The sequence below is a fragment of the Salvia hispanica genome, chromosome 2 (genome assembly GCF_029641045.1).
Source record: "Salvia hispanica isolate PSC_SH4W2 chromosome 2, Shi_PSC_v1, whole genome shotgun sequence".
NCBI lineage: Eukaryota > Viridiplantae > Streptophyta > Magnoliopsida > Lamiales > Lamiaceae > Salvia > Salvia hispanica.
The window spans coordinates 42,852,828-42,866,574 of NC_142693.1; positions in this window are offsets into that span (position 1 = coordinate 42,852,828).

Sequence of the window (13,747 nt, forward strand, 5' to 3'; positions counted from 1 at the left end):
CACTCACACTCACACTTGAGGTCTGTCGGCCCAGATGCTAAACATACTCACATATGTTTTTACATGCACACTCATGTCATCCCTTCCGAGGACGATAATGCCATGACCAATGAGAAAATCCCAATTTCTCGGCCAAGGAAGCATTTGGGGAATAAGGAGGCCGTTAGAAAGTATAATAATAATAAATATAATAATAATAATAATAATAATAATAATAATAGATACTTATGTGGAGAATGAATGTACAAATTTACCCTCTATCTATTTGATGGTGTATTAGGCCATCCGCAACGCTGTCTTTTATCCGTCTCTTAACCGTCTCATCTCTTCATTATTCATGGGCCCCACTGTACTTTTCAGCTCATCTCTTAACTAAGAGACAACACCTGCATCCCTCCATCTCTTAACCATCTTTTTACCATCTCTTAACTATTCATTCAATTTCATTTTTTATTTTTTCATTCCAACAAATTCAATTAATAAAAACACACTTCATTAAATAAAATAAATATTACAATTTAAAAGCCTAAAAAATTAAAAAAAATACATAATTTAAAATCCTAAAAAATAAAAAAAATACATAATTAAAATACTCTAAATTAAACTATAAAAACTACTCCGCCGGCGAATCATCATCCCCCGAAGTCGGCGGTGCACCTATACCAAGTTGAGCTCTCATATACTCAATTCCGGCCATATGGGCTGAAACTTGGCCAGGAGTCATTTTTGAAAGGTCAGCCATCGTGGCGACCAAGTACATGGACATTTGGGTGTGCGAGCCCATGCCCGTGCCGGAGCCCTCGCCCTCGCCCGCCTGGCTTGATTCGCCGCGGCCCCTCCCTCTTCCCCTCGCTTTAGCCGCCTTCGCCTCCTTCGCCGCCTTGTTCCCTTGCGGCCGACGTCGTGTACCGGAAGAAGACACCCCTGCATCATCGGTTGGCGTGCCCTCACGTGAGGTGTTGCCTTCGCCGCCATCACTAGACGAGTAGTGGCCACGCACCGTGTGCTTCGTGCGTTTCGAGCCCGACGTGACACCGCCAGCCCACCTTTCAAGGTGGTGGACTTGCGACCAAACATCGACATGCTTGAAATCTTTACCGACGTCGTCTTTGAAGACCCGCAACGCCGCTTTCAGAATGTCGGCTCCACTGGCTCCGGTCTGATAATTCGCCTCTTCTCCCCTGTATATCGCGCAAAATTTTTTGACATCTCTGTCGCATCGGTCCCAATGACTGGGGAGCATCTTCACGTTGCGGGCGACGATCTTCTTCGGCCTTCGTGCGTTGTAAACTTCGGTGACTTATTGCCAAAAACACTTGTTGGTTTGTTGATTCCCGACGACAGGATCGTACGAGACGCTGATCCAAGCGTCGTACAGAGCCAACGTCTCGTCTTGGCTGTATGGATGACGGGTGCCGTGTAACATCCCACTTTTTCGAACCCTAATTTTTGAGACGTGAAAATTTTTGCATTAAATGCTTTTAATGCTATGATATATGTGGATTAAATGATGAGTGATTTATTGCAATATTCTTTGTGACCTAATTGCGATATGAAGTTGAGTTTGAGTTGAATAGTCAAACTTGTTGAATATATGACGTGGCTATTGAATAGTCAATATTGTGGAAAATATGACGTGGCCGTGGAATGGTCAAAGTCGTTGGAAAATGTGAAGTGGAGGTGAAATTCGAATATGTGAATATTTTGATGCGGTGTGAAATAATTGTGGTGAATTATTTTCCTAAGGGATGAGTGAGAATTTAATAGAATCATTATTTATTTAAGTGGAATTTTCGACCCCTCCTATTTAATGGAGAAGAAATCCTATTTTTCTTGGATTTAATTATTGCTTGGGATAATTATCCAAATTAAATCCAAAGTCCGATTATTCCTTATTTATTTGATGAAATTTTCGGCCCTTATGATTGTGTCTAGGGGGATTTTTGAAAATCCCCTTGTTTTATGGGAGAAGGGATTTTATTATATTATTTGATCCCTTATTTATTCTCTTCCATAAATAAATTCAAATATCCTAGCATATCTTGCCATATCTAAGAAGATCTTGCCATATCCTAATTAAATTAGGATTTTAAATAATTCCTTGTGGAAGGAATCGAAAATCACGCCTATTTCATGTTGATTGGGGAGATTTATTTTTATCCTACTCCGTGAAATATCCAAATTAAATCATATGCTAATAAATAGCATAAAAATTCGAAATCCCCTTTTTCCTCACCAGTTTTAACGCCACTACTATCCCATATCTCTACCAAATCTTTATTTATTTAATTATGGGATTATATTTTGCACTCTATAAATAAGAGTGAGAAACCTAACCCTAGATCACAACAAAAATCGCCCCCCCCTCTTCACGTCGCTCTCTCCCTCTCCCTACTCTCTCAAATTTTTCTTCTACTTTTCTCCATTTATTCTTCATCTTTTGGAGAAGAATTGAAGTTGCAATTCAAGAAATCTTGAAGAACCAAGGCTACTACTTGTTTCCTACCGATTGTTCTATTGAAAAGGTATTTTTATTTTGATCTTTTCTTCCTCTACCGATCAATCGGTGTTCTTGAGTCCACATGCATTTAGAATGAGTGAAGGGGAAATTAATTGATGAATGGGATACACATGCATGTGTGTGTGTGTGTGTGTGAAACCGTGTGGGTGTGTGTGTTGGTGCGTGTGTTTGTGTGTGTGTGTGGGTGTGTTTTGAAACACTCATGCGTGACACGATTTGATGATAAATCTGGAGTTGTTGTGCGAATAAAAGCGTTATGATAATCGTACTTTGATTTTGAATGATGATATTAAAAAAAATCGATGGGAAGAAGGGAAATGTGAGAACATGCATGATTTTGATTCATGATTGAGACTTACTTGTAATACATAAATTAAACGTGAGAACTCGCGTTCACGAAGTGATAACAAGAAGAAGAACATACTTGTGGCCTAGGAATCGAGGTGAGCTTTATTCTTAAACTCTCTCTTATGTTGCAAATATATGAAAGTAGAGCGATAAGGGTGGATTAAATTGTTATGCCATGCCTATGATTATTTTGGATATTGTGTGTGCCTGATGCCTAGTTTGCGAGTGCGCTCCATTAGGCTATAGGGCTATATTAACGAATTCGGGTCTGAGTAGGGCCGCAAACCCTATCAGGCTAGTGTACACGGGAGATCGGGAGCCGTCCTTGCTAGTCGGCCGGTCTCGTGGGCGAAAGTGTGGCCACACTTCGTCGCACCATGATATTGTTGATTGATGAGAAAATGGGAGGTATTGTTGACTGGCCAGTCCATGAAATATTTTGTGATACTCGATGCTATCTTTTAAATTAAATGCTAAACCTCGAGTTCACTATGGTAAGGGTGGCATAACTATTAAAACGTTTTGGCATGAGTCCACTGAGTATGTTTAACATACTCAGCCCTGCATGTGTTTTCCCTATGTGCAGGTTGAGCGGCGACGGACGGTCGGTGGTGTTGAGACAGTTGAATCGAATAAAATGGATGTTGGAACTTTAAGTGTAGTCGTGTCTTCATACATGGCTTCGCTTTCTCTTGGATTGCTTCCGCTGAATATTTGGGAACTTATTATTTTTGGTTGAGTTGAACTCATTTCTTTGAATTGGAATATTGTGAAATATTGTGTTTTGTTGGATTTACAATAAACCCTTGACCTTTGTGCTTAGCCTATGTTATCTATAAAATCTTGATTTTCGTGATTTAGCCGTTGACTCGTTGCCTTGATTGTTCATGAAATCTCTTGGTCAAATCTCTTTAAATGAAACCCTAGTCTACGTTCTTGTTGCCTTTAAGTTCGCCTAAATAGAAGTCGCCGTATTTATTATACACTAGAATGGCGGGCTGTTACAGTTGGTATCAGAGCCTCAGTTCTTTCCGCTCTGGACCCAAGAGTCTTGTTGTATTAAAATCTGAAATTTGTGGGAATTGATTAAATAATAATCGTCGAAAGCTCAACACCACGAGTCGTCTCCGCTCAACCACGATGAATGAGGTAATATGTATCTTTGAATATTGATTTGAATTATGAAATGTAGGAAATTGAAGTGAATGGAAGTTGTTGTGATATTTTGAGATTTGTGTTGGAGTATGAAATCACGATTATGCATGCATGTGAAATTGCTAATTGCGACTATGCAAAAAAAATGATGAATGTTATTATGCAAGTGATTTTGCACTAAGATCTCTACGAATCGAATAAATGAAATTCTATATGATTTGTGATTGCGTGATTGTTCGGTGAATGAGTTGAACTTGGGCATGCTTTTTTTTTTTAGTTGTAAATCGTGTTGTGATTGAAAATTTGTATAACGATATCGAACTTGGAGGCATAAAAACGCTGAATGCGAGGCGAACGACTTACGAGAACGAACTCGCGAACTACCGAAATGCGAAAAAAAAAATATATACATACGAACCATTTGCCTCGGAAATGAAATTCCGTTCATTTTTGATATGATATTACCTTCACACCTCCATCGTTCGACCCATATATATATATATATATATAGGGGTATGTTAGGGTCATAACAGCATCTCAGTGTAAAACACAGCACAAATCACAGCCCTTGGATCCTTAGATTGGATGGCTGTGATAAGCTACATTATTATACTAAAAATGTACATTATTCGCCGAGATACATTATTAGAATGGAAATGTACATTATTAGACTAAAATGTTACATTATTATCATAGGTACATTATTAGGCTAAAAATCTACATTATTAGATGACACGTGGCATTAATCTGACCGTTAGATCACACGATCCAATGGCCTGCAAGTGTTTTAAGTTTTACTCATACTTAGCGTTTTGATATGAATACATCCCTATATATATATATATATATATAGGGGTGCGTTATATTGCTAACTATTTAAATTGCTAACTTTGCTAACTCATCAATGTTGTGTATTAAAAATGTCAATACGGTAACATTAAAATGTCAACACATAATATCAACACATTATATTGAAGTTCAACAAAATTATGTGTTGACATTTTAATGTCACCGTATTGACATTTTTAATACACAACATTGATGAGTTAGCAAGTTAGCAGCTTAAGAAAGTTAGCAATTGATCACACCCCTATATATATATATATATATAGGGGTGCGTTAGGCTCCTTTGCACCCTAAGTGTCCTATTTCCTTCTTAATCTCAGCCCTTGGATCCTTGAATTGGATGGTTGTGATCAATGCATTATTAGTCTATAATGTTGCATTATTAGCCGATGTGCATTATTAGAATGAAAATGTGCATTATTAGTCTATAATGTTGCATTATTAGCCGCTGTGCATTATTAGAATGAAAATGTGCATTATTAAATGACACGTGGCATTAATCTAACCGTCAGATGACAAAATCGTGGGGCTAGGATTAAGAAGGAAAAAGGACAAAAGATATGAAAAGTATTTGAATACATCCCTATATATATATATATATAGTCCCATTATCCACAAATCCACTCTTAAAGACCGAACCACCGAACCCTACCAAATTAGGGCTTTTAGATCTAGTTTTTTATGGATAAGATACATAAATTTATAAATTATTTTTGCCTTCATCACGAGCCTATTTTAATTCATCCGAAGGTAAATAAGTCATACTAACATGTTACGAAGATTTAACTTCGTCCAGAATATATTACTTCATTCTAGTAGGTTTTTACTTCATTCTAGTAGGTTTTTACTTCATTCCAGTACGTAAATGTGGTTTCGCCGTCGCGTGTCGTTCTTTCTCTCTACAATATCTATCACCACCGCCATGGCGCTAATATGGTTTAATAAACACATGGAATAATATAATAAATTATTCGAATGAAGTATGTGTAGAAGCATTTGAAGTCCTACTGGAATGAAGTAAAAATCTTATCCAATGAAGTAATAACATTTCTGAATGAAGTAATAAACTTACTTGAATAAATTGCATATTTAAATGTTAATCAAGCAAAAACCCATGTCAATGAATTTGAATGAAGCATATGTTGAATCATTTCAAAACCTATTGGAAGCAAGTAAAAACATGTTGTAGTTTCAAGGTATTACGTACAAAATGAAGTAATAAACCTATACAATGAAGTAAAATGGGCTAGTAATGAAGCAGAAAAAATTTTCACAGCAGCACATCTCATCAAAAAAACTAGATCTAATAGCCCAGGTTTGGTCTCTAGTTCGGTCTTTAAAATTGGTTCGACATTAATCACAACTCTCTCTCTCTCTCTCTCTCTCTATATATATATATATATATATATATATATATATATATAGGGACGTGATCAGGTCCATAACTGAAATTCAATCAAAATTCAAAGCAAATCTCAGTCATTGGATCATATGATGTAACCGTTAGATTAATGACACGTGTCATCTAATAATGTAGATTGTGTAGTCTAATAATGTAGCTCGACTAATAATGTAACGCGTTTTAGTCTAATAATGTAGATTGTGTAGTCTAATAATGGAGCTCAGCTAATAATGTAACGCTTATACTATAATAATGTAGTTCAGATATTATGATCACAACCATCCAATCTAAGGATCCAAGGGATGAGATTCGCTTTGATTTTTGACAGGATTTCACTTATGGACCATAGCGCACCCCTATATATATATATATATAGGGTCTTGTTAGATTGAGATTATTTAGCTAAATTGAGAAATGAGATGCAATATGGGTCACTAATCCACAAGCTAAACAAAATGTCAACAAATACAACATTATGTCAACAAGGGGGTAAAATTGTAATTTCTTTAATAAAAAAAGCGTGAAACATCCAAACTAATTTCAAACCAATTTCTAAAATTTCTCTAAAATCTCTCTTCCAAAATCTTCAAATCTTCATCTGCAAAATCTCGCTAATCTTCAAAATTCGAAACGTAAACATTCAAAATCTCGCTGATCTAAATGACGAATGAAGAGGAAAATCTGAAAGACGGATTGGTAGGAAGAGAGGCGGTAGACGCCGCTGGAGGCTTCTCGGAGGAGGATTAGTCGCTCGTTGATGAAGATCGGGAGGGTTTCGGTGGTGGAGGAGAGGAGGAAGGTGAGTCTGTACACGAAGAGACCTAATCGCTTCTCGATCCCCGATTTGTCTAATCCGATGTTGATGTAGATCGTGCCGAGCACGATTCCGACTCCTATGGCTTGCAATGTGTTGCTGACGAGCAATTGTTCGTTCTGTAAATCAATTTCCAAAATCGGAAGGATAGGAGTGTGATTTCGTGGATTCTCGAGCTTCCAGATCTGATTTTGTGTTCAATTGGAGGAGGAGAGATGGATTCGATTAATTTTTCCGGCTACTGCTCCGGCTGTTCCAGTGGTTGGAGGTCGGTGAGGATTTCCATGGCAAATTTGAGGGGATCGAGCTAGGGGGGACGGTGAAGCCATTGGAGAGGAGGAAGGCTTCGAGGGAGGAGTTGTCGCCGTGGTGGATCACGAAGCAGCAGCAGCCGCCGCAGGGCGTGCCGCCGGAGCTCTTCTCCGTGCTGCAGTAGGTGAAGAGAGCGTTTGTGCCGTTTTGGAGCCACCAGCAGCGCAAGGGGGCGGCAGAGGTGGTGGAGCTCGATCGGATTCTCCAGGTGTTTGATGAATTGATTCAGAAGGTGTGTGCGTTTATGCGTGTGAAAGTTTAGAGTGAATTGTCTCTCTAATCTAATTATTAAGATTCGATTTTTTTCCAGAATAAAATGTTCTTTTTTCTTGTTTATAGTGATGGTTGAATGTGTTCTGTTTTTCTAGCAAATGTTTCCTTTCTTTTCAATGAGGGATTATTTTTGGTGGATTGTTTTTCTTATTCTTGAGCTGAAATTGTTCTTGATGGAGTTGCTGTCTTACTTAATTCTGCTGATTTTTTATTGGTCTTGATATCTTACCATATCTAATCTCTCTCTCTGTTTGCCTCTTGAGCTAAGATTTCCATAGCTTATTGGTTCCTGAAAGAAACATATTGATCTATTTGAGAGAAAGAGTGAGAGAGAGAGAGAGAGGAAAACATCTTGATCTTGTAAGGAATAGAGTGAAAAGCAGCACTCTCAATATTGATGGTGACGATGATGATGTGTGGAGCCATAAAATAGTAGTTATCTTTTAATTACAAGGATTGTTTTAGTTGTTGACACTATATACAAGTTGTTGACAAGATGTTGACATTTTGCCTTCCGATATGGAAGGCGAAATGGAAGGCTTCTCGATCGACGCTGCCGAGTTCCCCAATTTCTTAGGCGTCATTCTGCTCGATAGCATTGATTTCAACGATCTCTTCCTCGAAATCGAAGACGGCGACGTTTTGCCCGATCTCGAGATGGATGCCGAGAGCTCCTCGCCGACAGCATTGATTTCTACTCTTTGTTGGATTTTGTAGTGAGATCTGCAATTTTAATCATTTTTCCTGAATTGGAATTTGTAGATCTAAAAATTGGAACAATAAGATTTGTAAGATATTGAATCCTCGTGTCGAAATTGTTAAATTTTTTAATTGACTAATAGATTTTGTGTATGTTGGTGGAAGCTCTGCGATGTTTCTGAAAGTAAGTAATATGTCAGCTACACTTTCAAGTCATATCAACTACACGTAAAAGTCATGTCAACAATTATATGTCATGTCAACTACACTTTCAAGCCATGTCAACTACACTACAAGTTATGTCAACAATAATTATAAGTCATGTCAACTACACTTTCAAACCATGTCAACTACACGTACAAGTCATGTCAACTACACGTACAAGCCATATCATATCAACTGCACACACATATAATGTCAATTATGTGTACAATCCATGTCAACTACACATCAAATGTCAACAACTATGTAGTTGACATCAAATGTCAACAACTGTGTAGTTGACATAAAAAAAAAATTTAAAATTGAAAAAAATTAATTTTTTTTATTTTTTTTTTAAATGTAAAAAAAATTCAAAAAAAAACCATGTCAACTACACGTACAAGTCATGTCAACTACATGCACAAGCCATGTCAACAATTATAAGTAATGTCAACTACACTTTCAAGCCATGTCAACTACATGTACAAGCCATGTCACGAAATTATAAGTCATGTCAACTACACTTTCAAGCCATGTCAACTACACTTTCAAGCCATGTCAACTACATGTCAATTGATATGTGAATTATAACTGTTATTTTTTAGTTGTTGATATTTTAACACGAGTTGTTGACATTTGCTATTGTGGCTATTGATATGTGAATTATAAGTGTTATTTTTTATTTGTTGACATTTTAATACGAGTTGTTGACATTCGATATTCCGCCATTTTAGAAATGAAATGACGATAATACCCCTAGTTGGCATAATCATGTCAACTATACACATATAATGTCAACTATAAGTTGTTGACATTTGATGCAGCCACTCATTCATAATTTTCGTGCTATGTCAACAGCGTGTAGTTTATGTCAACTAGGGGTATTATCGTCAATAGCTTGCACATCAAATGTCAATAGCCTGCATCAAATGTTAACAACTTATAGTTGACATTATATGTGTATAGTTGACACGAATTGTATATGTAGTTGACATTATATGTGTGTAGTTGATATGAATTGTATATATAGTTGACATGAATTGTAAATGTAGTTGACATTATATGTGTGTAGTTAACATTAATTGTATATGTAGTTGACATAGATTATATAGGTAGTTGACATGTGATAAGGCTAATTTCATGCATCGGTAATGTGCAAAAAAATGTTATAAATTGCTGGGTCTAACACGTTTCCTAAGCCAGGTGTGTGAAGAAAATCGCTAGATCAAGGAAGTAATGAAGGAGATGGTCTAGCGAGAGAAAAGGACGAAATGAGCAGGATTTACAAGGAAAATTGGCATGACGGGGGAGTCTACAGCTGAGGGCAACAAAGTCATTATCAATACCTTGCTGGACCCACTAAAGCGCCTATAAATAGAGAGGAGCATGCAGCGTAATGGATATAGTTTTCACTCTTCTTAGCTCATACATTTACACACACACTTGGGAAACATTCTGGGGATAATCGTGATAGGGGGGGTACTTTCTAAAGATCTCGAATTTGGTAACACCGTCCCAGTGAGGGTGAAGATAAAATTGTTTTAATTTCAGCTGTTTTTGCTAGTTTCCACCGTCGAACTTCACTTTTGGGAGTCGACTTTGATGTTGATGATGTTTAACTGCTTATCGCTCATGGATCTGAGTTTAGCTGTTTAATTTCAAGTTACTTTTGCTTAGATCTCTCTACTGTTAGCGTAATTCTTAAATTGCTATGTCGATCTCTGCTTATTTCGTTATTGAGGTGTTTGATGTGGAATTGGGTGACAGATCTGTGGTTGAATGAGTGTTCGGAGCTTAAATTTGTAAATCTGATGTGATGGAGAATTTCTTCAGTTTGGAGTCCGTGTCGGACGCTTGGATCCGGAGTGGATTTAGCGTCCGAAGTTGGTTTTGGCGTGTGAAAGAAACAGTAGTGGATAGACTTGTTTTATTTCCTTTGTTTTCTATTTCCCTTCGTCTAGGTATGCAGATCTGTTAAGTTCTTCGTTATTTATGCATAGATTTGATTCTAAGTTAGTAGCCCTGTTTTTGATTTGCGTATGTGTTTTCTCCAGAAGTTTTTATGCGAATTTGGTTGTAGAAGACGATGTCACTGTCAGTTAGTACGAGAGTTAGTTATTCTGCCACTTTCCTGTCGTACTCTGTTTTTTTTTAGATGTGGTCCCACCGTAGATTTATCTCCTAGGTCTAGCTGTTAGGTTAAGTTTCTTTCTAATATTCCCAAGTCAAGTTAAATTTTAATTTTCCTCAACCCAAGAAAATGCGTGGCAGCAGCCAACACCAAAAATACTCCCAAATCCTTGATTACGAGTCTTACGCATCCTTCTCTGTGGGATCGATCCCTACTTCCCTATACTAGGTTTAGTAAAGTGGTTGAGGGTTTTTGAAGCGGGGAAGTACTTATGTGTCCGACGACCGGGATTCCGCACAACCTACGAGTTCCTTGACCAAGTGATCTAGTGGACTTGCTGGATCTGGGGAACCTGCCTTATTTGAATATCGCAACACTGCACACACACCACACTTGTACTGTCACATCCCGACGTAGCTTCAAGTGGCGCCGTTGCCGGGGATGGATGGCGTTTGCTGTTATTAAGGATTTGGTGTAAATATTCTAATTTTTGTTATTTTCTTTCTCCCTGACAGTTTATGAAAGCGGGCTTCCAATCTGGAAGTTGGGCAAGTTCATCTGGAGCAGGGAGTGGCCAGTACGAGTGGCGAATCAAGCAATCTACATTTACCATCACTACTAGATCAGGATTGAGAACGGAAGATCCATTCCCGTTCGAGTCAGAAAGTGAAAAGGAGTGGAATTCATCGACAGAGGAGAATCCAGGGACATCAACAGAACCAGAGCAATCCGAGACCGAGGAGGAGAAGGACCCAGATATGGCTCATCTACTAGACCCCGATCCGGAAATAGGGTCGCTCACCGCACATCTTGACGGTGAACCCGCTCATGCTATAGTTTCGAATCCACGACGGAGGTCGATCGACATCAAAACAAATGTGCTTGGAGTTCTACCTACTTTCTCTGGCGTAGGAATGAATGCCCTTATGAATTTCTGAACGAGTTCAGTAAACTATGCAGCATTCAGAAGCGACCCAACGAGGCAACAGAAGAGGACTACCGTCTTCGAGCAATTCCGTTAGCTCTCAAAGGGGAGGCGAACACTTGGCTGCTGAGGCTTCCACCAGACTCGATCAACACGTGGAAGGATTTTAAACTGGAATTTTTGGGTTACTTTTTTCCATCTAATAAGACGAATGCCTTGAAGAAGGAGATTCAGGAGTGCAAACAAGAATACGATGAGTCCCTAAGTTCTTATTGGTCCCGCTTCAAGGGGCTGCTGGATGCTTGTCCAAACCACAGGATGATAGAAGCGGAGACTTACTATTTGTTCTATGAAGGTGCAAACCCTGAATCAAAGGACTTGATGAACTCCTCGAGCGGGGGAAATTTTACTAAGAACAAAGCAAGTGAAGCCAGGGAAACGCTGGGGAGATTGATTGAGGCAAAGAAGGCCTATGATAACCCGCGAAGCATATTGAGGAGAGGATCAGCTAATGCAGTGATGGATCAAGAAGACAAGAAGGTGGAAGATAGGATCGATAAACTGGAAAAGGCCTTGCTAAGTGCGATCGAGAAATGCAATCCGCATGCCCCAGTGGAAAATGAGAAATCCCTTGGTCAAGAGGAAAGGCAACTGCAACCATACTACAGCCAACCCTACGAAGGAGAGTGCCACGCTCAAGCAAGTTCGATGGGAAGTTGAAATCCCGATGGAAGTTGGAATCAAGGGAGACAGAGGGACGCTCCATGGAGGACTAACCCAAACTTCAGATGGACTGACCATGATCAAAGCCAGCCACCTCCCTTGCAGCTCACGAATTTTGCACACCCTCCGGAGAGGCAGTCTAATTGGCCAGGGAAGGGACAAGAAGGACAATTGCAGCTGGGATACAAGAATCAGGATCAAGCTAATTGGGGAAACAAAAATCAAAACAACCCAGGAAACTCCTATGTGCCACCTCACCAAAGGAATAACCAAGGCAATTTTCAGAATTCCCAACAGAACCATCAAGGGAATCAAGGGTCTGGTGGCCAGTACAACAATCAAGGGTCGAGTAACCAATACAACAATCATCAAGGAAATTTTCGACAGAACCAAGGTCAAGGACAAAATTTTGGTCAATTCAATTTCAGACCACAACGGAGTTTGGATGACATGGTCCATGATTTGGTAAATTCACAGCAGTTCATGCAAGGTAACCTACATTCCAACAATGACATGGTGCACAAGTTACAAGATGCTCAGTCAGAGCAAAAAGCCGCCATGGACATGATGGCAAAACAACTTTCCCAGATCGCAGTATCTTTGAACGAGATGCGAGGGAATGAAGGTAAACTTCCTGCTACCGTCAAACCGCCAGATCGGGCAAATATTAGTCAAATTACTTTGAGATCTGGGCGGGGTTATGAAGGGCCAACGTTGGGAGCTGATGAGGAAGCGCCTATGCAAGCCAAAGAAGGGAAACAGAGTCAGAAACAGCAAGAAGGAGGCGCTGAACCAAGGGAGATCATTGTTCAGAGAGACCCCCAGAAGGAAGATTTAGGGGGATCTCTACCTCGACTAAGGGACCCGTTCTTCCTAGACCCCGAACCTGAGGAAGTAAGTAAGGAAGGAAACAAGGGAGTTGATGAAACCCAGGCTGGGACGTCCACAAATGCAGTAAAGCGAGCAAAACCATTTCCATATCGTGGGGAGGCGAAGAAGAAAAAGGATGATACAGAGGATCTCATGGAGATTTTCAGCAAGTTGGAAATCAACTTGCCATTCTTGCAAGCCTTGAAAATGCCCACCTTCAGTAAGTTCATCAAGGAGTTTATTGCAGGGAAAACCAAACTAGATGGGAAGATTGTGATTGGAGAAACTGTGTCTGCTGTGATACAAAAAAGAAGGATGCCCTCAAAATGCACGGACCCAGGTATGTTTACATTACCCATTTCTTTAGGGGATATCAAGGTTGAGCATGCCATGTGTGATCTAGGGGCGTCAATAAATGTTTTGCCTCTTTCAATCTATAAAAGGTTAACTAGGGTAAGAATGGTTGATACCAAAGTAGTAATCCAGCTAGCAGATAGAACTTGCATTTGCCCTGAAGGAGTGTTGGA